Source organism: Elgaria multicarinata, chromosome 8, assembly GCF_023053635.1.
Source record: "Elgaria multicarinata webbii isolate HBS135686 ecotype San Diego chromosome 8, rElgMul1.1.pri, whole genome shotgun sequence".
Classification (NCBI taxonomy): Eukaryota; Metazoa; Chordata; class Lepidosauria; order Squamata; family Anguidae; genus Elgaria; species Elgaria multicarinata.
In genome coordinates, this window is record NC_086178.1 from 13,226,952 (window position 1) to 13,254,580 (window position 27,629).

Genomic DNA, 27,629 nt, shown 5'->3' on the forward strand with positions numbered 1-27,629 from the left:
ATACTCTTAGGGCATGTCTAGACGGGGCAATATCCCAAGGATTGCCCCAGGATCATTCCTGTGCATCCACATGACGCACAGGGGATCCCAGGAGCAGGGAGGGATGTTCCCTCCCTTTCCCTGGAATATCGCCCTACCCTTCTATCCTGACTTTTCCCTCGGTCTCGGGATGATCCCGTGTGGCCGGCCGGCCTGGTTTCATCCTGACTCCTCGGGAGTAACCGCAAGGAGCCGGGAACCAGGCACTGTGCCCTTTGAGAGTGGGATGGGGGGAGTGGGAGGGTTTGGGTTTTTTTTTTTAAAAAAAAATACCTATTGCGCACGAGCACTCCTGCACTCATTTCTGGGGGAGGGGAGGGAAATGGCGACCGCAACATCCTTTTCTTCCCGGGACATTGTGCACCACGTGTAGACCGAAGGGGAGGATCTCGCGGCCATCATATCGTGAGATCATCCCCCTCCACCCCCCTCATTTAGCCATGCCCATATACTCTAACTGTTCCCATTTATCAGAGACACTCCCGTTTTTCTTGCCCCTGGGAAATCACCATGCTTCATCCCTATTTTCAGTTTTGGGGGAATTCCATATTAAAAACAATGTTGTTAGGGTTGTCATACTTCAAGCACCAATGCCCTACCACCACCCTTCAGGGGCTCTTAAATATCTAACTGGGTGCATCTCGCCTCTCTCTAGCACCCAGGCCTATTGGTGCAAGCGCATGAACCCTAAAGCTCCTTGCAGTGCGCGGTTTGCCGTTGCACAGCTGCTGAGGTCTATTTTAAACAGTTGGCAATAGATTGCAGGATGCTTTTCGACCATATCTTCCGAGGGATGTCAAGTATTATTCCGCTCAGTTTCAAATTTTTCCTACATTATGTGTGTTCCATCCTGTTTCTGCATTGGTGGGCGAATTTGCCTTTTTTTAAAGGCTGCGTGAAGATGTGTGCATGTTTTTTGTGTGTGCACGTTTTTGTGGAACTTTTCTAAATATATGTGGGTTCTTTGCAAGCAATTCTCAGAATGTAATGCAGTTTGGAGCACAGTTTCCCCGACTGTATGCATTTTTGTGTGGCTTTCCCCTTGTTATATGTAGTTCTGTGTGCAGTTTGTGCTGTTATACATACATATTTATGTGCACCTTTTTTGATTTGCCAACTGCATCACAAAATTTGGAATATCAATCACTGCATGCCTTTTTCTTTTCTTTTTTTCCTTCTTCTTTTGTGTCTAGATTTGGAAAGTGCAAATTTGGGAAATTGGCTTTAAAATATAAGCCCAACACATTTCTCACCATCATAATCAAAAGAGCACACATCATCTTAGCTTTTAAATGAAGACAGGGAATTGCAGAGTAAATGAATACCTTACAGTAGGGCACAGCAGAGCACGCAACCTTTGGGGCCCATGAACACATTTTAAAATGTGAGATGTTGTCCTGCAGACAATCGTAACATGGCTGCCATGGCTGGACATGGCTAGGCCCAAAGACCCTGCCGAGAGGCAACTCTCAGCCCCACTGAAAGGAGAGCCACCAGCCTACACTGGCTTTGGCCATGCCAATGGTCTGGGCTTTAGACGCAGAGGCCTGAAACCATGTACGGATAAAATCAGTTGTATATGTGTGAAAAGCTGGGGAAGTTTCAGGGAAAGATGGGCTGGCAGAGGCAGGGTGAAGGACTTCCTCTGGTCACTACAGTTACCCTTCAGAGGGCTCTTTGTGATGGAAGCAGTGGAGGCTGGTGGCCCCAATGTCAGTGGGGTGGCAAATCTGCTCAGGGTTCAGTCAGAACCAGTCCAAACTGTAAAGGAGCTATGGACCAGTTCTGGCTGAACCCTGGAACAGATTCGCCACCCCACGGACAGCCACCAGCCTCCACTGGATGGAGAGTGACCCTTTGGGACTTGGAGATGCATGTGCCTGTAACATCATGTATAGTTTGGCCCTTACAATGGTTCAGCAAAAAATGTTTGTTATTTGCAAATGATATACGGGCTGAGCAGGCATTGTAATAGTGCAGCGTCTAAGCCGTGTGTTCCGAAATCATATCAGTTCAGGTCAACCCAACCTACCAGGCTCTGAGCCCAGGGAAAGCGAGGACCACAAATTGCTTCTTGAGGAGATTCTCCTCTTCCTTTAAAGCCATTCCCCGGGCAAAGTCTCAGCTTTCTCCTAGCCACCAGCCAAATATCAGCAGCAAGAAAAAATGGTGCAGTTCTAGTCCCTGAACATTCCTGTCGCAATAAAATGAGTTGTTTTTAACATGTCATCCACAGGAGCCTTTGCTGTGTTTGTGTAATAGATAAACCAAGCTCAACGTCTGGGATTTATCAAAACTGTGCCTATTGTCTGCCTGGGGTGTGTACACATGCGTGCGTGTGTGCACATGGATTATTTTGTTTTCGTTTGTTCTTCTTTTATTGAATACGTTTCTTTATTGAATATGTTCAGAGGAGGGCAACCAGGATGATCAGAGGTCTGGAAACAAAGCCCTATGAAGAGAGACTGAAAGAACTGGGCATGTTTAGCCTGGAGAAGAGAAGATGGAGGGGAGACATGATAGCACTCTTCAAAGACTTAAAAGATTGTCACACAGAGGAGGGCCAGGATCTCTTTTCGATCCTCCCAGAGTGCAGGACACAGAATAACCGGCTCAAGTTAAAGGAAGCCAGATTCCAGCTGGACATCAGGAAAAACTTCCTGACTGTTAGAGCAGTACGACAATGGAATCAGTTGCCTAGGGAGGCTGTGGGCTCTCCCACACTAGAGTCATTCAAGAGGCAGCTGGACAAGCATCTGTCAGGGCTGCTTTAGGGTGGATTCCTGCATTGAGCAGGGGGTTGGACTCGATGGCCTTGTAGGCCCCTTCCAACTCTACGATAGTTTGATTCTATGATTCTATGTCCTCGGATGACTTCAGTGACCAGGCAGGTTGGTAGGGGAGAAGGCACTCTCTCAGGTATCCTGGTCCCAAGGTGTTTAGGGCTTTGTACACAAGTACAAGAACTTTAAACCTGGCCCGGTAGCGAATAGGCAGCCAGTGCAGTTCCCTCAGCAGAGGAGTTACATACTGGAAAGGGGCAGCTTCAGACTACAGCTGAGCTGCAGCAGTCTACACCAGCTCTAGCTTCTGGAGCAGCTTTAAGAGCAGCCCCATGCAGAGCACATTGCAGTAATCTAAACTTGAGGTTACCTATGCCTGTATCACCTTGGCCAATGGATTCACAGCCCCCTCAAAATCAGAGCCACCAGGCTCCACTGCCCAAAGCTGTTGGGAGATTGAGGGGTGGTGAAAGAAGGGTGTTCTTTCCCCATCTCCTGGCCCTTCTTCTTCCCATCCTGGGGGTGTTTTGTAACAAAGAGAAGCCTGTCAGAGCTTTATTTCAAGTGGATGACATGCAATGTGTATGCTTCTCTCAAGGCACCGGCGCTTTCTCCCCTATGAGGGAAACGGATCCGTCAAAGAGCTTCTCTGAACTCCTCATTGCTCTGGGAAGGAGGAGCTAAACAGTCCAGAGATTGTTTCTCTACATCTGCATCGAAGGATCTTCTTGGAACCTGACACTCCGTTCTTTTGCCCTGTGGCCCTGGAGGTTTCCAGAGAGCTATTTTAAAAAAGGAGGAGGAGGCAGAAAGCTGCGTTTAGAGGGAAAAGTTGAATAGTTGAAATACTTCATCGGAGTGTCTATGCAATGCTGATCAGTCCCGCTGTCCTCGTTAGAAGCGCGTTCTCCCTTCCCGAAGCTCCTGGAATCACTTTGAGAGTGCCGCGATCTCATCCGGCATCCAACCTCACCCCACGTTGGTCCCATCCATGGGAACAGAAGTCGGAGACAAAACCAGCATTCTGAACTTCACACCGAGGCCACGAGAAATGGCTAGGGATGTTTCAGGCTCCTGACCAGGTCTGGGAGCCTGAAAGAATCCCCTGCGTTTGCCTCCTGGACCGAGTCTGGTAACCGCAGTGTGTTGGCACTTTCATTCTTACATAAATGGGACCTTTACAGCCGCCTTTACTCAGTGGGGGGAAGGCGCAATTTCTAGCGCCTCCATTGTGAACAACAATGAAGGCTCATTGGACCCTCACTGAGCTGCCAAAGAAGGTTGGGCACAAGCATGCAAGTGGGGACGGATGGGGGCGGTGGGGTGAGCGTCCCACGAGTCAGATCCAAGGGAATTCTCCCATCCCTAGAAATGGCCTCCGCACAATGATGGCTCACTGCCACAGCTGTAATGTCAGAAGGATGCGATGGCTGGAACTCGACATTAAGGCCATGGTGACTTTGCCATGATATGGGGGCAACCTCAAGCCCAGCGGCCAAATCCAGCAATTCAGGGTTCCCAAACCAGCCCTCTAGTTCCCAGATGGCCACACCCACTACCCCTTGCCACACCCCCTTTTCCCAACCACCAATCATTTGCTGGTTTCCCAGCCTTTGTGAAGATTCCCCCACCCCCATTCTGAAAGGCTGAAATACCTCTCTGAAGGCTTTAGTTACTGGCAGTGGGAGCCTGAAGCTACAGCACGTAAATAGGGTTTGTATTTTGCCCCAACTCTTTTCCATTGGCCACGCCCCATTTTCTTTAGCCCCACCCACTACTGGAATGTGGCCTCTGGGAGTTTTATCAAAATTGAATTCTGCCTTTGGGCTGAAAGAAGTCTCGCCACTCCTAATTTACGAGGTATAGGTGGGTTGCTAGAAATTGGGCAGGGGCATTCAGGAAGCAGAACACACTCCATGCTTGATTTCTGTGATGGGAACTGAGGTAACAAGCTCACCTCAGTGGGCCTCTTGCCCCAATTCTGTTCTCACAAGCACCCCATTCAGGGGGCAAGATGGGAGCACCTATGGCGGTGGCAGCTCCTTGAAAGGAAGAGCCCAATTGGCTGTCACATCCCTTCTATCCTTTTAAAAGCAAAAGCAGACATGGGCCTTAGCTAGACCAAAGGTTTATCCCTGGATCGTCCAGGGGTCAAACCTGTTCATCTAGGTGACACACAGGGGATCCAGTGCTCAGGCAAGGGCGAACCCTGGATGATCCCAGGAGAAACCTTAGGTCTAGCTGTGGCCCCAGTTAGCCGAGTTTTAGCCTAGAGGAAAGTTCCTAGTATTGAAGCTCTCTTCAGGTGCGGAAAGATGTTTATTTGCTAAATAAAGCTTTGTGGGTTACTCGGCAGACCTCTTTATTGTCTCGCACTGCAGCAGGAGGGCTTGGAAATACGACAGCGAGTCTGTGTACATTCTAGAGAGGTACGCAGTTTTCTTTGATTGATGATTGATTGATGAGTGCACTTTTCAAATGTGCCCATGTCGATGCACACTTTATTTTTCGTTTTGTTTTTTGCTTTGTTTTGCAGAATGCTTTGCAAGTTTAGGAAAGTACAAATTTCCCTCTGCAAATTGGGTCTGCAGTCCATATTTACTTCCGGTAGGTACAGATTGGGTAAATCCATTAAAGAGATAAAAGCCCTCGATGGAGTAATTGCCCAACTATCCTTAGTGCTGTGTGAATAAGGCCATAGCTGCTGATTCTACCATTCCTGACCTGGAGTTCAAGGCATTCATAGAATCATAGAATCATAGACTAGCACACTTGGAAGGGGCCTACAAGGCCATCGAGTCCAACCCCCTGCTCAATGCAGGAATCCACCCTAAAGCATCCCTGACAGATGCTTGTCCAGCTGCCTCTTGAATGCCTCTAGTGTGGGAGAGCCCACAACCTCCCTAGGTAACTGATTCCATTGTCGCACTGCTCTAAGAGTCAGGAAGTTTTTCCTGATGTCCAGCTGGAATCCGGCTTCCTGTCACTTGAGCCCGTTATTCTGTGTCCTGCACTCTGGGAGGATTCTTGGGAGGGGGGGTCAGTTGGGTCCAGGCTTATGTGAGCATGGAAAGCAAGGCCTTGGGTGACTAGTTCTACTGCAGACTAAGGCCTCAGCTAGACAAGGGGGGTTGGAGGGAGGCGATCTCTCAATTTTATGAACGCAAGATAATCACCCTGTTTCACATGTGGTGCATAACATAGCACCCGCTATTTTGGGTTTTTTGTTAAAGGGGATGGAGCGCACAAACGCTCATGCGCATCAGTAAGTATTTTTTATTTAAACAACTAATTTTCCCCACCCCATGCCTGAGCCCGGCTCCTGGCTCCACATGATTACTTGTGAGGAGCCGGGACAAACCATAACACCAGGCCACATGTTCCACGGTCTCAGGATCATCCTGAGACAGTGGAAAAAGCAGGCTACAACTGAAGGGCGACATCCCAGGCCAACGAAGGGATCATCCCTCCCTGCTCCCGGGATGCCCTGTGCATCATTTGGATGCACAGGGACTATCCCAGGGCAAACACCGGGATATCGCCCCATCTAGCTATGGCCTTAGAACCACAGATTTGGTACAGTATACATCCCTTTAACATCATAGGTCCAAATCCTACTCCCATACCTTAAAGACCTCACCTTGCAAAACAGGCATTGCCGATAAGAGGCCCCCGTTATAATTCTGTCTTGGAAGAAGATTAGGAAATTAGTCTGAACTCGCGGAGAAGCCTGATCTGTTGTGAAAGGTTTTCTGTGTATTTCAGTCCAACATTTGCTGAGTCCCCATGGACCCGGAGACCTTCAGGAACCTAATTTATACTCTTAATGTAATTTATGTGTCTTATTAAAATATGAAGGAAATTCCCAGCCAAAAACTTAATTAACTCAAGGTTAAGGATGCTCAGAGGAAGAAACAGAACCGTTAATAAAAATAAATACAAGACATTTTCCAGAAGAAGAAAATCCCCCTCATGATTTAAGTATGGAAACAAGAAATTGAGATAATGCATATAAAAGATTCAAATTTCCTTACAGGTCATACTCCTTTTTCCCCCTTTTTTTCCCCCCAATACATAAATCGAGATATCTGAAAACGAGACATTCCAATAGCAACCTTAATCTTGATCTATTTTTTTCTCGCTATTTTAGGTACGTTAAAAGCATTGCTGAACAATTTGTATAAGGAGTATAGCACAAAGGATAAAGTTATTTATTTCAAACACGCTATGATTCATACCCGCAAAATTTGCTACTTAGGAAATTATGTACTGGTATAATACAAGAAATGCTGTAGGGAGATCAGAATCAAGTACATGCGAGCATCATTATCAAATACAAAAGAGAATTTCTGTTGTGACTCAATAGCTAGTATTTTAGCATTCTGGAGTAAGACAAAAAAATCCCCCTGTTCAGTGCACCTTGAAGGGAGGTTTTTAATGCTTTCTGCTAAGGCAGTTAATAATCACTGCATTCATAGTTATGCCGTCTCTATTGAACCAAGTTTTAGGCCTTTTACAGCTGACCTTGGCCCTTTCTACACCTAAGGATTATCCCAGGAAAATGGAGGGATCGTCTCTGCCTGTTCCCAGGATCCCCTGTGTGTCATTTGCATGCACAGGGATGATCCTGGGATGATCCCAGGATATAGGGCTGGTGTAGACATGCCCCCTCACTCAGAGGTTGGGGGGTAAGCAAGGGGCTTTCTTGCAGGGGAAACTGTCCCATCACCATCAGGGGGAAAATGCATTTGTTGTTTGGTCCTACAGATTAAACCCAATGCATTTATATAGGTAATTAATTATGAATTATTGCATCGAACCTTAAACATATTGAGTTTTGCCTCTGTAGGTTTGGATCCTGGTATGTGAAGAATGAGGTGAGTGTTCAAATATTTATATTGATCATCTCTCATCGTGTTTCTTACTTTGCCAGCAGGGACTGGCTTCTATATTTGCATCCCACAGAACTCATCCAATCAACTTTCGTTTTCTATTCCCCAAACATAATAAAATAATTACCTTAACTTCGTACTTCCACATTTTAATAATTAAGGAAGGAGATATCTCCCCTTAAACCTCCTCTCTTTCTTTCTACTTAATATCTCCGAAGCTGATTCTACTCTGGCAGATTTAGCTTTGATACCACGGAACTTTCCTGTAAATGAGAAGACAGAACTAGCCAGCTAGATGTCACAAGAGAAATCCTTTGCAACTTGAGATGTTGCTTGATCCTGAACATACGAGTTGTAATTCATCATCACCACTACGTATGGCCATTGCACCCATTATGTGGAGGCAAACATGGGTTTGCCACTGATTATACACGCAACAGATCTGCAATCTGTTACAGCTCCTTGACTACATATGCTAATAATCAGGGAGCAATTGGTTCAATTCTCATGTTATTATTATTATTATTATTATTATTATTATTATTATTATTATTTATTTATATAGCACCATCAGTGTACATGCTGCTGTACAGAGTAAAACAGTAAATAGCAAGACCCTGCCGCATAGGCTTACAATCTAATAAAATCATAGTAAAACAATAAGGAGGGGAAGAGAATGCAAACAGGTACAGGGTAGGGTAAGCAGGCACAGGGTAGGGTAAAACTAACAGTAGAAAGTAACAGTAGAAGTCTGCACAACATCAAGTTTTAAAAGCTTTAGGAAAAAGAAAAGTTTTTAGTTGAGCTTTAAAAGCTGCGGTTGAACTTGTAGTTCTCAAATGTTCTGGAAGAGCGTTCCAGGCGTAAGGGGCAGCAGAAGAGAATGGACGAAGCCGAGCAAGGGAAGTAGAGGCCCTTGGGCAGGCGAGAAACATGGCATCACAGGAGCGGAGAGCATGAGCGGGGCGATAGTGTGAGATGAGAGAGGAGAGATAGGCAGGAGCTAGACCGTGAAAAGCTTTGAAGGTCAACAGGAGAAGTTTATATTGGATTCTGAAGTGAATTGGAAGCCAATGAAGAGATTTCAGAAGCGGAGTAACATGGTCGGAGCGGCGAGCCAAGAAGATGATCTTTGCGGCAGAGTGGTGAGCAGAAACCATGTTGATGTTAATGTACCTAATTTTGCACTTTCAAAGCAATGTGGACCAAAACTCAGTTTTCCTTCAAAATTTGCACTTTGCCAAATGTTGCAATGCGGTCCTCCAACCAAAAAGGCATAGAGGAATGCAAACATTGCTGAAACAGTGTGATACGTTAGGGTAATTGCTTGCAAAAATGTTTATATTCGGCAAAATTGCATAGAAAAATGCATGCATTTGGAGAAATGTGCACAAAATTCACATGAATTTTCATGTAAAGTTTTTAAAACATGTAACTTAAAGTTCAGGACAAATTGATCTGGAGACTCAAAAAGGGAGAAACTGAAAGAAATTGAAATTGACAAATTCATCGTTCCCTACTATATAAATATGGTGGATGTGACTGGAAAAAATACTATTGTTAAATTTAATTTATTACAATTGTTACAGCTTGCCCAAATGCAAGTTTACTAGGGTGACCATATGACAAAGTGGACAGGGCTCCTGTAGCTTTAACAGTTGTATAGAAAAGGGTCACCTGGTGAAATTCCCTCTTCATCACAACAGTTAAAGCTGCAGGACAACTACAACTTCAATCGCAGCTTTTAAAGCTCAACTAAAAACTTTTCTTTTTCCTAAAGCTTTTAAAACTTGATGTTGTGCAGACTTTATACTGTTAGTTTTACCCTACCCTGTACCTGCTTACCCTACCCTGTGCCTGTTTGCATTCTCTTCCCCTCCTTATTGTTTTACTATGATTTTATTAGATTGTAAGCCTATGCGGCAGAGTCTTGCTATTTACTGTTTTACTCTGTACAGCACCATGTACATTGATGGTGCTATATAAATAATAATAATAATAATAATAATAATAATAATAATAATAATAATAATGACCAGATACAAAAGAGGACAGGGTTCCTGCAGCTTTAACTGTTGTGATGAAGAGGGAATTTTACCAGGTGCTGCATGCATACAAATGACACCTGCTGAAATTCCCTTTTCTATACAACTGTTAAAGATACAGGAGCCCTGTCCTTCTTTTCATATGGTCACCCTAAATATTAAGTAATATAGCCAGATACACAGAGGATGCAATCCAAGTGACATGGTACATTTTAGGACTATTATTAATTAATTAACGCCTCCTCCCATATGTACCTGCCCGGACCTTAACATCATCTACAGGGGCCCTTCTCCGTGAGCCCCTGCCAAAGGAAGTGAGGCAGGTGGCTACTAGAAGGAGGGCTTTCTCCGCTGTGGCACCCCAGTTGTGGAATGAGCTCCCCAGAGAGGTCCGCCTGGCGCCTACACTGTACTCCTTTCATCACCAGCTGAAGACCTTTTTATTCTCTCAGTATTTTAACACTTAATTTAAACTTAAATTTAAATTTTATTGTGTTAACTCTGTATTTTAATTTTATATCAATTTTGCTGCATGGTTTTTATCCCAGTTGTGCTTTTTATACTGTATTTTGTATTTGTGCTTATTTATTTATTTATTTATTACATTTTTATACCGCCCAATAGCCGAAGCTCTCTGAGCAGTTCACAAGCTCTCTGGGCTTTTAACCTGTTGGTTGTTTTATTATGGTTTTAATTTTTGTGAACCGCCCAGAGAGCTTCAGCTATTGGGTGGTATAAAAATGAAAATAATAATAATTAAATATCTTATGTGCCCATTCAGACTTTTTTTGGGGGGGGTATTCTTCTATTTCTAGTTTGGTTTCATATCAACCAACTAGCCGTTTGGGACGCTGTTCTTATGGACACACCTAGGGCTACTGAATGAAATAGAGCTTGTGACGCAATATTCACAACTGTAGGCTCACACTTTGGGCACAATCCTGCACACGTTTAAACAGAAAAATGTCCTGGCTAGCTCGGGAATGCTGGGAGTTGTAGGATGCTGTTTCCTGTCTTCGCATGCATAGGATTGTGCCTTTAAGGTGCCTGTAGAAACTCACCTGTGTGCAGTTTCTTTTTAAAAACACTGGACTTGCAAATAGACAGAAACACTGAGCCCAACTTTTAAAGCCAAATGCAGGAAAGGGTGCAATGAGAGAGGAATCTCAGCGTTCCATTAATCAAGTGCAATCTCCTGGTTCAGCCAAAGAGAGTTAGAGATTTATCTCCCAACTGCCTGACTTGGCTCTTCTCCCTGAATATTTGGCGGCGGGGGCGGCTGAGAATCAGCGGCTGGTGGAAACCTAGGACATGCTCAGAATGTTCTTTAGAGTCTGTCGGGGAAACATCTTCTCCATTTCTTTAAGGTTGGGTTGAATCAGTCCATAAAACATGCAGAAAGCACCTGGAGGTTCATGAAGGCCATCTCCAGACAATGCGTCAGAGATATCTGTAGTGTACCAGCCGGTCTCCAGATGATCCCTGACCTTCATAGAGAGGACCTCCCTATGAATGCAGGAGCTCTGTAGCAGAAAGTAGGGGCATCTCTCTGGAACAGGGGAGGGCAACTTGCGGCCTGCCAGATGTTTTGGGACTTCAACTCCCATCATCCCCGTACCATTGGCTGTCCTGACTAGGGCTGATGGAAGTTACAGTCCAACAACATCTGGAGGGCCAAAAGTTGCCCAAAGAAATGAACAGGTAAAAATGTTCCTCTTCCTCCTTAATCTCTCTGGTGCTTTGGGAGAAAGACAATTCCCAAAGGCCATCAAAAAAGAATTGGTTTTGTGCATGCCAGAGTGGGTAGCAGGCAGAAGAAGATATGCTCCATACTTCTCTCCCATTGCTGCTGTCTCCAGCCTGGTCAAGGGGGGCTTTAAGAGGATAGATTATTTGGGAGAGCGGTGGGGGTGCGAATTCAAATTGGCTCAGCAAAATAAGCAGAGCTATTTGGGGCAGTGGAAATAGGTTGGCTTATTCCAGAACGAACTCCGTGTGAACAGAGAGGAGCTCACCCATCTCTACTAAAAACAGCTGGATGAATTAACCCTTAAGACTCAGTACGGATGATACCTGACATTTTTAGGAGACCATGTACGAAACAGAAGCAACCTAAATAGGACAGCAGTGTCTAATCAGTTAATAGGTTAGATTCGTTTATTTTCAAAAGTTTTGATTGGCTAAGAAGATGCCACAGTTACACAGGCAGCAAGGGGTTGTGGTTGTTTTTAAGAAGCACACGTTGTTGTTGATCCTCAACTTAAAGAGACATGCCTCCTTCCCCGACGCATCTTCTTCAAACGATGTCTGCTAAAAACAAAGCAAGCCTGCTTTTTTGCTTTCAAAAAATTGTGTTTTTTTTATTAATTGCAAATATAATGGATTGATTAATCAATGAATCAACCAAAACTCATATGGTTAATTGACTAAGATTTCTTTAATTAGGCGAAAATCCTAATCAAGAAAGAAACAAACCTGATTGCTTTCCAATCAGATTTCTCCCATTCTTGATGCTTCTGTCAGCTGCTCTTTGCCAGAGCATTCTTGCCAGTGAACCTACCTTTGGTACAAACTCTCTTTAAAGCTATTGACACTCTCCATCCTAAGAGAGTTGAAAGTCATCTGAGAAAGACATCCCTTTGCGTACACCCTTTCCACCTACTGTCACCTCTGGTCAAACAGGCCATGCAGGTTTTTTCAAACAACGCAAAACCCTGCAAAACCTGTTTGACCGTGGGAGAAATTGAGAGGAATGTGCACACCAGGAACAGCGTTTCTCTTTAAAACTGTCTTCAGGTCTCCGAAAAAGCTTGTTTTGCAGCCTGTGAACCTTGCAGGCTCTGGACATGGCACGGGGCAAAATAAATCTTGAAGTAGATGCTGAGCAGATTCAGTTCAAGTGCGTGGGAAGAGGTAGGAATGAGCATAGGTTTTTGACGGGACTCCTACAAACACACACACGCACCAGCTGTTAGCAGATGAACTTCCCACCTTTCCCCAGATGGATCATGCGCACCCGTTCCCCTCTGATTTACAGCCCCAACCTCCTCCCTTTCCTTCCTGAGTCTTGGCTTTATTGATAGCTGATGTAATAACAACCAGCAGAATCTACTGCTCCTGCTGTCTCCCAAAACGTTTGGCTACTCCTTGGATTCCCCATCTGGACAAGCTCCGCGCAATATCATCCTCATCCCCTCGTGCCCTTGGAAGCAGCTGCAGGAGCCGTTGGCTGTATCTCCACGGAAGTTGCACAGCGGAAAGAGGAGGGCGTCTCGCTTAATCCAATGGGGCATCTTAATTGAACCTATCAAGAGCCATCTGTTGGCAAGAGCCAATGCCAGGGCATTTAGACAGCCCCTCAATCCATCTGATTGGTGTGCTTTAGACCCAATGACATTGATCATATTTACATTGGTCAGAAGGTATGTCAGGCAGCCCTAGCTGCCTTCACTGGCTGATTTGATTGTTCTTAATCACAGGAGAGGGGGGGAGCAATCTGGCTCTGTAGCTCAGTGTGATGGAGCACCTACTTTGCATGCAGAAGGTCTCAGGTTTGATTCCTGGCATCTCCAAGAAGGGCTAAAAACAACAACTCCTGCCTGAAAGCCTGGAAAGTAGGGGTGTGCACGGACCCCCCCCCCCGCTCCGCTTCACTTGCAGATCCGCCATTTTTCGGATCGGGCCGCTCCGCCCCGCCCCCGCTCTGCCCACTTCCGCTCCGCTCCGCTCGGAGCTCCGGATCCGGATCAGAGCTCCGTTTTTTCCCCCCATAGGCTTGCATTGAAAGCTAAAAAATTATACAACTTTTTTTCTGTTCAAGTTAGAAACCTCATGTTTGGCACCATGACACCTCATGGGGGTATACACACGCATGCCAAGTTTCAAAGCAATCCCATCATCCCCTGATTTTTGGGGAATTTTTGAAAATCGGGCACCCCATTCACACCCCTTTCCATAGCTCCGTCAATTTGCACGTTAGAAACCTCAAACATGCCACCATGAAAGCTTATCCAGGGATACATACGCATGCCGAGACTCAAGGCAGTCCCATCATCCCCTGATTTTTGGGGAATTTATGAAAATCAAACACCCCTTTCCATAGCTCCGTCAATTTTGCACGTTAAAAAAAACCCTCAAACTCACCACCATGACAGCTTATCCAGGGATACATACGCCGCACGCCGTGACTCAAGGCAGTCCCATCATCCCCTGTTTTTTGGCGGGGCTTAAACCTGCAAAATTTGGAACTTCCAAAACTCCAAGTGAGCGCAGGAAGGACTTCTCCCCTGAGTCAAAGCCACACACACACAACATCCCTGCGAGGTGGGCAGGGGAGGAGGGAGGGAAGGCAGGCAGGCATGCAGCTGGCATTTCTGGGGGCATAAGGAAGTGAGCCAAGGATAAGCCAGTAATGCATATAAAATGGAATAAATAAATAAATAAATAAACAAAGGAGGGGTGGAATTAAAAGCAGCAGTGTTGCTCAATAAACAGCAAGAAGAATTTTTTTAAAAAGGCTATATCTGTCTTTTACCAGCAATAGGGGGACGTGCCCGGGGGAGGGGGAAGTAGCTGCCAGTTCAACTCAAGACAGCCATTGCTTCACCAACAGCTCTGAGCTTGAGAAGTAAACGCTCACTTCAACTCATAATAGGCATCGCTCCAACACTAAGAAGTAAACGCTCACTTCGACTCATGATAGGCATTGCTCCACCGTTTTACTCTCTTTGGAAGGCTCTAATGGCCTTCCAGTGCAGGAGAGAGTGGGGGCACGTCCACGATGAGATGCCCTAGGGGAGCTCATCCCCTTGCACCACATCTTTTCAGTTGTTCCCCAAAGTTAGGGTGGGTAGCAGTGCTGTGTTTCTATCTCTTATTCTTGGCTTAGTATATGATTTCAGGTTGTGCTTGTGCATTTGGTGGGGCTACTGTGTTAAAAAACACTGGGAAAAGTCCATTCAGATGAAGAAAGAGAAGTTTCCCAGAATCCCAAGTTACCCATTTTGCCTATGCCCTCCTCTAACTTTGGGATCATGTGATCATGACCGGGAGCTGACTCTGCCCCTCAGCCCTTTGAAAAAGGTATTTTTCCTGCCGATTTTTAAAAAACTTCTAGCGTGCGACCCGCACGACGCAGAGAGGTGAGAGTAGTCTCAAAATGACCCCCATCCATGACTCTCTGTGCACAAGAATTTTCAGAACGATAGCTTAAAAACCAACCCAGTTATGCCCGAGTCTTTCCCGCAATGCAATCCTATGGGCGAAAAGCCGAAAACGCAGTTTGAGCCGCGCGGTTGACCCGATTTTCAAAAAAATATAGCACGCAACCCACACGACGCAGAGAGGTGAGAGTGGTCTCAAAATGACCCCCATCCACAACTCTCTGAGCACAAGAATTTCCAGAATGATAGCTTCAAAAAGAACGTAGTTATCCGCGATTATTTGCCGCAATGCAATCCTATGGCAAAATGTTTTCAAGATGGCGATCGGAGCGCTCCGCGGAAAGAGGAGCGCTCCGAAAATGGCCACTTCTCTTCGCCTTGCTTCTAGGGGTCCGCAGTCTGCTCCTACTCCGCCTCTGGGTAAGGCGGAGCAGGCTAATCCGCTACTGCTTCTACGCTCCTAATCGGAGCGGATCACACCCCTACTGGAAAGGCACTGGCAGTCAATGGGCCTGTTCAGACAACACACCATGCCATGGTTAGGCCGCTAACCCTTTTGCAGCAAATGGTTAGTGAGCATATTTAGAACATGGTTATGCAGCCACCATGGTTATTCATTATTTTTATTGCATTTATATCCTGCCTTTTTTTTCCTCCAAGAAACCCAAGGCAGCGTACATAACCCTCCTCTCCATTTTATCCTCACAACAACAACCCTGTGAGGTAGGCTGGGCTGAGAGTCTGTGGCTGGCCCAAAGTCACCTAGAGGGTTTCTATGGCTGAGTGGGGACTAGAACCCAAATCTGCCAATTCCCAGTCCAACACTCTAACCACGACACCGCACTGGCTCTCCAGTGTGGTTAGGAATGGTTCACATGACATGCTAAGCCTGTTCAGATGACATGCTAAGCCATGGTGGTTAAGCATTCTGAGCTGAACATTATGGCTTAGCGTATTGTGTGGACTATGATTTAGCATGTTGTGTGAACCATTCCTAACCATGTTGGCTACATTACCACGGTTTAAACATGCTCATTAACCATTTGCTGCAAAAGGTTAGCAGCGTAACCATGGCCATAGCTAGACGTAAGGTTTATCCCTGGATCGTCCAGGGGTCAAACCTGTCCATCTAGGTGACACACAGGGGATCCAGTGCTCAGGCAGGGGCAAACCCTGGATGATCCCAGGATAAACCTTAGGTCTAGCTGTGGCCCATGGCTTAGTGTGTTGTCTAAACAGGCCTGCTAAGCCATGGTTCACACAACATGCTGAGCCATAATGTTTACCTACTTAAGGTTAGACAGCTGATGCCTATCCCCTGTTCTGGTTCTTCCCCCAACCAGAGAGTATGGCCATAGCTAGACCTAAGGTTTATCCCTGAATCGTCCAGGGGTCAAACCTGTTCATCTAGGTGATACACAGGGGATCCAGTGCTCAGGCAGGGGTGAACCCTGGATGATCCCAGGATAAACCTTAGGTCTAGCTGAGGCCCATGGCTCAGTGTGTTGTCTGAACAGGCCTGCTAAGTCATGGTTCACACAACATGCTGAGCCATAATGTTTACCTTAGAATGCTTAACCACCATGGCTTAACGTGTCGTCTGAGCAGGGTCAATGTCAACAGTACCAGGCTAGATGGACACAGGCTTCACTCAATATAAGGCAGCTTCCTATGTTCTTCTTACTCAACCACTCTGTGGTTTTCGTTACCATCAACCATGGTGCCATCTTAGATCAGCTATGTGGGATGAATATCAGGGTTCTTCAGTGGTTCTGTTCCTATCTACAGGGTTGGTCTCAGGGAGTGGTTTGTGCACCTGAGTCTCCTGGCACTCGGGTTATCCTACCGGGTGCCACATGGCACTCTCTTATCCCAGTGCTATGCAACATCCACATGAAGCCGTTGGGAGCTGTCATCCAGAGATTTGGAGCAAGTTGTCACCAGTTTGTGGATGACACCCAGCTCTAGTTCTCTATAACATCTGATCAAGTGTGTCCATGTGGGTTCTGGACCAGTGCTTGGATGCAGTGGTGGGCTGGATGAGGGCCAATAAACTGAGTTTCCATCTTGCCAAGATGGAAGCATGGTGGGTGGATGGATTACAAGACTGGGAAATAGGTCAGTTGCCTGTTCTGGACAGGGTTGTGTTCCCTCTGAAGGCCCAGATGCTTAGTTTTGGAGTATCCATAGCTCCATCTTTGTCACCAGTGGCTAGCCCTGTTACCAGCTGTGGTTGGTGTGCAACTGCAGCTCTTCCTGGATTGTGATCACTTAGCCATGGTGGTTCACGCACTGCTAATCTCAAGATTGGATTTGTATCATGCTCGATATGCGGTGACCTCTCTGGTTGTCTGGAAGCTGCTACTGCTGCAGAATGCAGCAGTGAGGTCTCTTTCCAACAGCAGCTCCTCCCTTGCTAAAGGAATGGCACTGGCTGCCAATCAGCAAACAAGCTTAAGTTGTTGTTATTAACATATAAATCCTTAAACAACTTGGGATCAGGTCAGCTTAGGGATCGCCTCACACCTCATGTCTTTGACTGATCTCTGTGATCGTAAGAGGCAGCACTCCTGAGGGTGCTACTAGGGATGGACGAAACACCCCGTGCCCACCACCCACGATGCCCACTTGACCCTTGCCGCTTACCCACCCATCTTTGGCATATTGGCTGAGCTGCTGGATGGTCCGCAGGTGCCTTGCAAGGAGCACGTGGCATCTCCCTCATCCCGTGAGCTTCCATTTTGCATAAAAATGGCAGCTCAGCTATATACATAGATCGTTGTTTGCATAAAATGGTGGCCATGAATAGCACCATTTACACAGAATTACAGGCATAAATAGTCTAATTAGACTACTGGCCCAGTACTACATCCATTATGGGTTAGATCCATACTTTGTCATTGTTAGATTAGACCCATTGAAAACTGTATGACATGTTAGTCATGACTAAAATAAATCCCATAAGTCTGGATCCAACCCATTGTTAGTCATTTTGAATTTACGATTTGCTTGTTTTTTATGTTAAAAGTTGACCTTGAGCACTTTTGTTTAGCAAACATGGGATGTACATATTTTACATATTTAGAAAATTGGTAATATACAATATAGCCATTATCAGCACCTATACAACTTATCAGCTAGCAAACTTTAAGTGCAATCAATACCATAATGCTATTTTTGTTTTTACTCCAGCACTGACGAAAATTATTTAGCACTTTTTGTTGTAATATGTATTTGTCATGGTCTTTGGCTGGAAAAACAAAATATATTGATTGACTGATCTTAAACACTTCCAAAATGTTATTCTCCCTTTTCCTACCCTCCCAGTATCAAACGAGATAAGTTCTTTTCAGACAACCAATAACATAGTGTTTTCTTATATTTTAATTGATGAGATTTCCTTTCTTTTACAGTATTGGGAAATAAAACATTTTTCTGGTATTAAAAGATGAAAAATTAATTTATTTTCTAGCTTTGTACCATAGTCTTTTAGTTACCATAAAATTATTTATTTAGGAATTAATGGGACTGTAATCCCTATGAGCTTAACAATAACCATCAATGTATCAGATCTCCTTTATTATAGTTCTATCACCAGCAAGAAGAGTCAACATTAGAATAAATGTTCTTAAGCTTCCATGGTACCAGCAAGCTAGATGTTTATAATAGCTTCCAAATACATTAATAATACAAGGTGATAACTTCATTTCTTCAGACTATATGTAATGCCATATATTTTTGTGAAAGGCCTTTATAAAGAGCTCCTGTGCTTTTAATGGCTTCAGAGCAGCTAGAAATTCAGTAGGTCAATCTTTTTCCAGCATCAGTCATGCAGCCATAAAGAAGGTTCCTCTCTATTCCACCCTGGTTAGGACTCATCTTGAGTATTGCATCCAGTTCTGGGCACCAAACTTCAAGAAGGACGCAGATAAGCTGGAGCGTGTTCAGAGGAGGGCAACCAGGATGATCAGGGGTCTGGAAACAAAGCCCTATGAAGAGAGACTGAAAGAACTGGGCATGTTTAGCCTAGGCAGGATCTACACTACTGCTTATAACGGTTTATAATGGTTATGACAACTGTTCAGGCCCAGGACACATTACATATACTGTTTTCATACCATTTTAAAAGTGTTATAACCTGCTTGGTGTAGATCGGCCCCTGGAGAAGAGAAGATTGAGGGGAGACATGATAACACTCTTCAAATACTTAAAAAGGTGGTCACACAGAGGAGGGCCAGGATCTCTTCTCGATCCTCCCAGAGTGCAGGGCACGGAATAACGGGCTCAAGTTACAGGAAGCCAGATTCTGACTGGACATCAGGAAAAACTTCCTGACTGTTAGAGCAGTATGACAATGGAACCAATTACCAAGGCAGGTCGCGGTCTCTCCCACACTAGAGGCCTTCAAGAGGCAGCTGGACAGCCACCTGTCAGGAATGCTTTAAGGTGGGATTCCTGCATTGAGCAGGGGGTTGGACTCGATGGCCTTGTAGGCCACTTCCAACTCTACTAGTCAATGATTCTAAGGTTGCACCTGTGGCATCTCTGCCTTTTAAAAGAGTCCTGCCCATAGAGAATGAATATGTAGAGTCCTATAAGGGATGTCAACGTTATAGGTCTGAGCTGGGAAAGCAATGAATACAATCTGAGCTCCCTAATCCATTAAGACTTTCCTTCTTCACCTTCCTGTCACTGCCTTTGGACTGCACAAGCACGCAGGGGCCTCCAAGTGGAAGAGATGTTGTGGAGACTGTCCAACTTCAAAGCTGTGGAAGGACATGATGACGTGTCAAGAATGAGGAGAAACTTCAGGCTTGCCAGGTCTCCGTATCCAGTGCAAGATTTCCTTTTAAAGTACATCACAGCATCGAATGAGATGATTTAAGGGGGCAACGCTAATTCCACATGAAAGGAGACAAGATTGAGTGTGCGAATCGTCAGCCAAGAACACAGCCTGGAGCCTGTTTTGCATCTCCTTTTAGGCCCAGGCCTACCTGATGGTTGTGGCTGTTCCAATGAATCATTAGTCATATGTCTGAGAAGGAGAGAGCTGGTTACGCACATAGCAGTAGGCGAGGCCAGGTTCATTCTGTGGGCTCCACTGCAGCACCATGGAACTGCAGAAAATCCTTTTTCCCCCTAAAAAGCAAGTTTCTAGTCTTGGTGGACAAGAAAGTAATTGATTTCTATCCATATGGACTAGATGCACTCATGCCAAGATGCCTCTGTGTACAGGGATATATATCCTGTGTACAGGGATATATATCAGTCGCTTCCGACTCTTCGTGACTTCATGGACCAGCCCACGCCAGAGCTTTCTGTCAGCCATTGCCACCCCTAGCTCCCCCAAGGTCACGTCTGTCACCTCCAGAATATCATCCATCCATCTTGCCCTTGGTCGGCCCCTCTTCCTTTTGCCTTCCACTTTCCCTAGCATCAGCCTCTTCTCCAGGGTATCCTGTCTTCTCATTATGTGGCCAAATACCATTCCCTCAAGTGAGCAGTCTGGCGTTATTTCCTGGAGTATGGACTGGTTTGATCTTCTTGCAGTCCAAGGCACTCTCAGAATTTTCCTCCAACACCACAGTTCAAAAGCATCTATCTTCCTTCGCTCAGCTTTCCTCATGGTCCAGCTCTCGCAGCCATAGGTTACTACGGGGAATACCATTGCTTTAACTATGCGGACCTTGGTTGTCAGTGTGGTGTCTCTGCTCTTAACTATTTTATCCAGATTTGTCATTGCTCTCCTCCCAAGAAGTAAACGTCTTCTGATTTCCTGGCTGCAGTCAGCGTCTGCAGTAATCTTTGCACCCAGAAATACAAAGTCTGTCACTGCCTCCACGTTTTCTCCCTCTATTTGCCAGTTAACAGTCAAGCTGGTTGCCATAATCTTGGTTTTTTTGAGGTTTAACTGCAACCCAGCTTTTGCACTTTCTTCTTTCACCTTTGTCATAAGGCTCCTCAGCTCCTCCTCGCTGTATATATATACTCGTGTGTGTACATACACACACACACACACACACACACTGCTTCCGGACAGCTGGAGGAGGATACTTAAGCCTGAAACCCTGCAGGCTCTGTAGGACTAAAAGGAGGGACAGGTGCTCAATGATAGAGCCCTTGCTTTGCATTCAGAAGGTCCCAGATTCAATCCCCAACATCTCCAGGTAGGGCAGGTAAAACTCCTGTCTGAAACATTGGAGAGCTGCTTCCAGTCAGTGTTGACAATACTGGGCTAGATGGACCCATGGTCTGACTCATTGTGAGGCATCCAATGTTCCTATAGTATATCCATGAAAAAACATGTTCACAACATCTTCGTCATCTCCCTTGGAGGCCAAATAAGGACAGTAGTTTTGCAGAGGCAGGTACCAGAAAATAGGACCTGTTGGGCATATCTGCCAATCTCTGCCCCTGACCAGGAAAACGCATGAAGGAAGATGACATGTAGAGTTGCCTTTGTGCCTAGTCTGGAAACTTCAACTAGTTCAAAATATGGCAGCCAGGCTGGTCACTGGTACACCTAGGGGTGGCCACATTACACCAGTTTTAAAATCTCTTCACTGGCTGCCAATTAGTTTCCGGGCAAAGTATAAAGTGTTGGTTATCACCTTTAAAGCCCTACGTGGTTTGGGTCCGGGCTACCTGCGGGATCACCTTCTCCCGTACAATCTGTCCTCTGGGAAGAATTTACTCCAGCCAACAAAAACAAGGCTGACAACTATTACCCAGAGGACCTTTTCTTCTGCCACTCCCAGTTTGTGGAATGGCTTGCCGGGAGAGATTCATCAATTTAACAGTCTTCCGGAATTTAAGAAAGCCATAAAGACTGATCTCTTCCAACAGGCCTACCCAATTGAATTTGAAGGTGCCTTTTTAATAATGTGCGGCTTTTAATAATGTATTAGTTTTAAATGTTTTAATTAGTTATATGTATTCTTTGGTGTTTGCATTTGTGTTGTATCCCAACTCAATCCAGAGGGAGAGATGGGTAACAAATAAATAAATGTATTATTGTTGTTGTTGTTGTTGTTGTTGTTGTTGTTGTTGTATCAAGCTCAGAGCTGCCTGTTCTGATAGGTAGCTCTCTATCTGAGATGATGACAGGTTGGAACACGGGACTTTCGGCAAGCAAACGTGCACTGCCAAAGAGCTTCACGGATCCTCGCCCTCTCTTTTTTATGCAGGGAGAGGCTCATGCAGGAATAATGGTTGGATGCGGTTGGGCTGGTGTCAGAGGACCTCTCCATCCCCTCCTCCCCATGGCAGCACTACCAGCCCCCTGAAAATGCTACACACAGCGCCGGGGACCCTGCTGAATAGGATGTGCTGTGATGCAGATGGAGAAAGGGGATCCACCCAAATTGGGCAGGAGACCCTCTGTGAGCAGAGCACTTCAATGGAAGACAGGTCCTGGATGAAATTCAAGGTGTTCTTGACCGATTGCACTGGTGTTTTCCACAGACAGCAAGCATGTGAAAAATAAAGGGAAGACAATAATCCCCTAATGCACACTGGGGATGTATTGGGAAGCCATGGTCTATTATGGCTCTCTCCATGTGGTCCATACCCATCACACTTTAGCAGATTGCTGCAGGATCATAGAATCCTAGAATAGTAGAGTTGGAAGGGGCCTATAAGGCCATTAAGTCCAACCCCCTGCTCAATGCAGGAACCCACCTTAAAGAATCCCTAACAGATGGCTATCCAACTGCCTCTTGAATGCCTGCAGTGTGGGAGACCCCATGACCTCCCTAGGTCATTGGTTCCATTGTCATACTGCTCTAACAGTTAGGAAGTTTTTCCTGATGTCTAGCCGGAATCTGGCTTCCTGTAACTTGAGCCCATTATTCCACGTCCTGCAGTCTGGGAGGATCGAGAAGAGATCCTGGCCCTCCTCTGTGTGACAACCTTTCAAGTACTTGAAGAGTACTTTCATGTCTCCCCTCTGTCTTCTCTTCTCAAGGCTAAAGGAAGTACCTTTAGTACTGGTGTATCAGTAGGATAGCCATGGCAAAAGTAATGGCCACAGAAACAGTGGTGGCTTGTAATCCTGGAAGGACAACATAACTTTGGGGAACAGCTCATGTTCCAGCCTTCAGACTCCGGCCATCTGGGGGCACTCAGCACTGTAGACAGACAGAGTTAACATCAAGGTTGGTTTCATTCAATTATGTCTTCTAAACCGGAAAAAAGAAGGGAAAACGAGCATGAAGACTAGGATGGAATTCTTGGAAACGGCTCTCCAAGGAGCCAGGCAGGTTTCCTTGCTCAGAGGAAATTCTAGGCAAACACTGAAACTTATTCTCAGTTTCCTCTGCAGCTCAGATTGTCTCGGCTGTGTGCACACTTCCTACCTGGATTTTAACAGCTGTGTAATAAAACATTTGACAGCTAAGAAGTGCCAACAAATAGGGTACCTTGCTTTTCTTTCTTCCCAAGTTTTGTTACATTTTGTTTTTAACTTTGCTTTCTTAATTTATTGCTTTCAAAATAAAACAGAGCCAAAATGATTTGTTGAGTGGGTTGAGCCGGACTTTCGATGTCCTGCTCCTCTCCTTTTAAAAGCAGTTTGATCTGTACAGATATTTGTGCTTGATAAGGCTTCTCCTTCTTATCCCTGTACACCAGCCTTCCCCTACCTGGTACTCCCCTGAAATGCTGGGATACAATTCCTATCATCCCCCAACAGCATTGGTCATGCTGGCTTGGGCTGGTGGGAACACATCTGGAAGGGGACCAGGATAGGAAAGGTTCATGTACATCAAGTTGAAGAAGAGCAGGTCTAGGCCTGGTGTCTACAAATGTCAGGGGTACATGTGCTTTGGAGGGCAAACAACCCTAATCCACCACAATGCCTCTGGGCCCCACACCCTGTCAGGGTTCCTTCCCATGATCTGGACCCCCTGAGCAACTCCTTAAGGAGCTCTGCCTCCTTACGAGACCCCCCCTTCCTTCTTTTGCCTTCTCCTTCCCAGTAATGAAGGAGTTTGGGCTGTAGACATAGGGTGAGTGACACTCCAGACACTTTGGCTTAACACAACTGTATTAAAACCACCAAATTATAATAAAGGTATTTAGCCAATAGAGCTGAGTGATACAAAAGGCATTAAAAGGAAATGAAAGTTGCAAAAACACACATTCTTTTACCCTAAGCTGCACCTAGACTTCTTCAAGCTGCTTCTTCCTTATGCTCCAGTCTTCCCTGGCTCTCTCACTCTTTTATACACTCTTCCCCCAAAACAGAAAGCATTGTTCCCACTTTGAAGAAATGAAACTTAACCAGGGAATGAATCATAACTAGAGAAATGAAACTGCTCCTCTCAGAGATACCCCATCCCAACAGAAAAACTATTACCTCACCTAAGTAGGCCTCAAACCTTCACACCCCATCACAGCATCACTCCGCAATACTCCATCATAGAGAAATTTGGATAGTGTTACCTCCAACTGCCCAACCCATGTGTCTTTTCTCAGCATCAGCTGGCTGGAGTTACTACTCCTTTCAACCCAGCTCATCATTGACATCACTCCTCCTTGCTGCTGCTCATTCCTCCCAATGCGCATCCACCCACTAATCAGAAAGCTCACTGAAGGAACTGGCAGAGGGAGCCCTGGGAATACTACTGGAGGCCACATTTCCCAAGTCCCCCTCAAGGCTGATGCCAGTACTGATCAGACTGGGTCCTGTCCCATCCCGTCCCCCCCGCTCACTCTAAATGACATCTCATTCCCAGTCTGTCAGGGGCAGCTCTACATTAGAGAAGTTGCTCCATACATGGGAAGAGGCAATGGGGAAGTGCCACTGTTCCTGCCCCCAAAGTTGTGCAGTTCCCTGCCCCCATGCATTGAACGTGTATGTCTGAGCCAGGAAAAGCCTATGCACATAGACCTCTACATCCATTGACTTCCCCAGGAGATGAGAGCCTGAGCGCTTCCCTTTTCTACACATGGGCCTGCTATGCATGATTAAAGTGTAGAGGTTGCTCACCATAAACTGGTTTAGTCATCATTCCTTCTCACCGGCAGAACTCCCACCAACCTACAATTCCCAAGATCCTTTGAGGGAAGCTATCAGATAGTATTAAACTGACGTTATGTTTACACTGCACATATGCAGAGCTGATCAAGGCAAACAAGAAAGGGCAAATAACAACGTGGAGTTCTTGTACGGAAGCCTCAAGCCAACCCACCGCCCACCCCAAAGTTTGTAGAAAGTCTTGCAAATGCTGATATGAATGAGCCACAGGAAAAGCAAGGCCCCATCTTCAGCTGCTTCTGCTGCCTCTCCCGCACTCACGCTCCACCTGGGACCTCTCTCGATAAACACAGCCATGACTCACCGTAAAATTTACTTGCATTTTCAAAACTGTTGGGTAATTTATTTTACTGTGCTTTCTCTCTCTCTCTCTCTCTCTCCCAGCTGCCTGGCCCCATCCAGTGTCTCAACCTGTGCGCTAGCCAGGAGATGCCACAGGCAGCATCTGACATAAAACTACTTGACAAATGACCAAGATGTGGCAGGCTTAACTCCAAAGATTAAAAGGGCTTCTTTAAAACACACACTCACAGACATACGCGCACAGAGAGAGCAAGCTATATTTATGGCCATTTTTCCTCACTGCATGAATTGCGCATAGGATGCATGGATTTTTCAAAACCGGTCCCATCTGTGCCGCACAGACTGTCACACGCCTTTTGTTCCATCATCCACCCATTGGCAGTATTGGATTTTTACCAAATTGGACAAATTTGCTTTTGCGCAAATTAAAGGACACGTGAAAATTTGCAAATCCCCTCCCCAAAAAGGTGCATTTTTCATGCTTTAGCCTATGGGGGGAAATGCCAGTTTTCGGCTGGTGTTTTTTTTTTTTTTAAAAAATGTATTTTTCCATGACTAAATTTGCGTAAAATTCCAGAACATTTTTAACGTTGTTGTCAACTACAGCTCTCATCATCCCCTAGATTCCCATCCCTGCTAAATAAATATGAAATGTTATGGTTATCAGATACGGGGAACAAGCAACAGCAGATGCCTCTCTCCATTGCTTGACTTATGCATTTCCCTGGGGTATCTGGTTGTCCACTGTCGGAGGCAGAGTGCTAAACCAGATGGAGCCTTGGCTTTATCCAGGAAAGGCAGTTCTATCTCATGCTTCCACCAAAGTTCCCAGAGGCAGGTGGGACTGAGATAAAGGCTGATGTATGAGTTTTGTAGCCGAACCTGAGTTAAGAACTTAAGAACATAAGAAGGAGCCCTGCTGGATCAGACCAAGGGTCCATCTCGTCCAGCATTCTGTTCCCACAGTGGATAGCTATCTGCCCACGGGAAACCCACCAGCAGGACATGAGTGCAGCAGCACTCTCCCACCCATGTTCCCCAGCAGGTGGGGTAGATAGTTATATTGCCTCTAATTAGCATTGAATTGAAAATCTGCCTGGGCCCATGAGGGCAGAGGACACCCCCATGGCTGGCCCTCGTGGGCCCAAGTGGACCCACCCAACACTAGGACAGGCCCACGCCTGACTGCTCTGGAGCTTTCAAGAGTGGTTGGGCATAGGTCTGCCCTGACCCGTGTCTTTTGTCCCTGGGGAAATTGCGTATTTCTCCCTCCCCCTGCCCCTGCTGCCAATGTGGGCCTTAAAGGCCCTGTTAACAGGGCACTTAAGGCCCCCGTTGGCAGGGGAGAGAAGCATATGATTTCCCCAGCCTTGGGGAAATCATGTGTTTCTCCCTCCGCCCTGTGCCAATCGGGGCCTTCAAGGTGCTCTTAACCTTGCAATTAGGGCCTTTAAGGCCCCAATTGATGAGGGAGGAAAAATGCAAAGTGTGCTTTCCAGGACCTTCGGGAAGTGCACAATTCCCACCGCCACATTAATGGTGTGGCCAAGGAAATTGTGCACTTTCCAGACTCCCCTAAAAGTGCACTTGGCCAAGGGGTTGGGAGGCTCGCACAACCTCCCAAGCACTCAGCAAAGGCTTGTGCGGCCTGGCTCCTTTAGCAGGGCCCAAAGCAAGCGGTATGGACCCCCCATGAGTTCTCCAAAGCCTACCTCTAATGCTGGAGATAAGACAGGGGCATCAGGACTTTTAGGCCTCAGCTAGACCTACGGTTCTGGTGTGACGGAGGGGTGAAGATCCCACGATATTTTTATCATGTGATCTCCCCTTCTGTTCACACGTGGTGCGTGATGACTTCAGAGGGAGAAGCATCGTGCCCGCCATTTTGTTTTGTTTTTTAAAGAGACAAGAGTGCACAAGCGCTCGTGCGCAAAAGGTAAGTCCTTTCTTTAAAAAAAAATCCTCACCCCACCCCCGATAGGTGCAGAGCTCCTGAGGAGCTCTGTGCCCCATACATGGGTCCCGGCTCCTTGTGAAGAACCGCGAGGAGCCGAGACAAACCATGGCACACGGCCACACATTCCACGGTCTCAGGCTCAGCCCAAGACAGTGGAAAAATGGGCCTAAAGTGGAGGGCAAGATCCCAGGGCAAGGGAGGGATCATCCCTCCCTGATCCCGGGACCCCCTGTGCGTCATGTGAATTTCCCCATCCAAAGTGGTAGCCATCACTACATGACTTGCATGAGGCCTTCTCATGTCCAGTTCCAGCACTCTAGACTGAGGGCCCCACTAGACTCAAAACCTAAAGTTCCTGAGTCCAGTGGAAGAACATGCCAGAGTAACAGAGACCATCTCTGAATCTGCA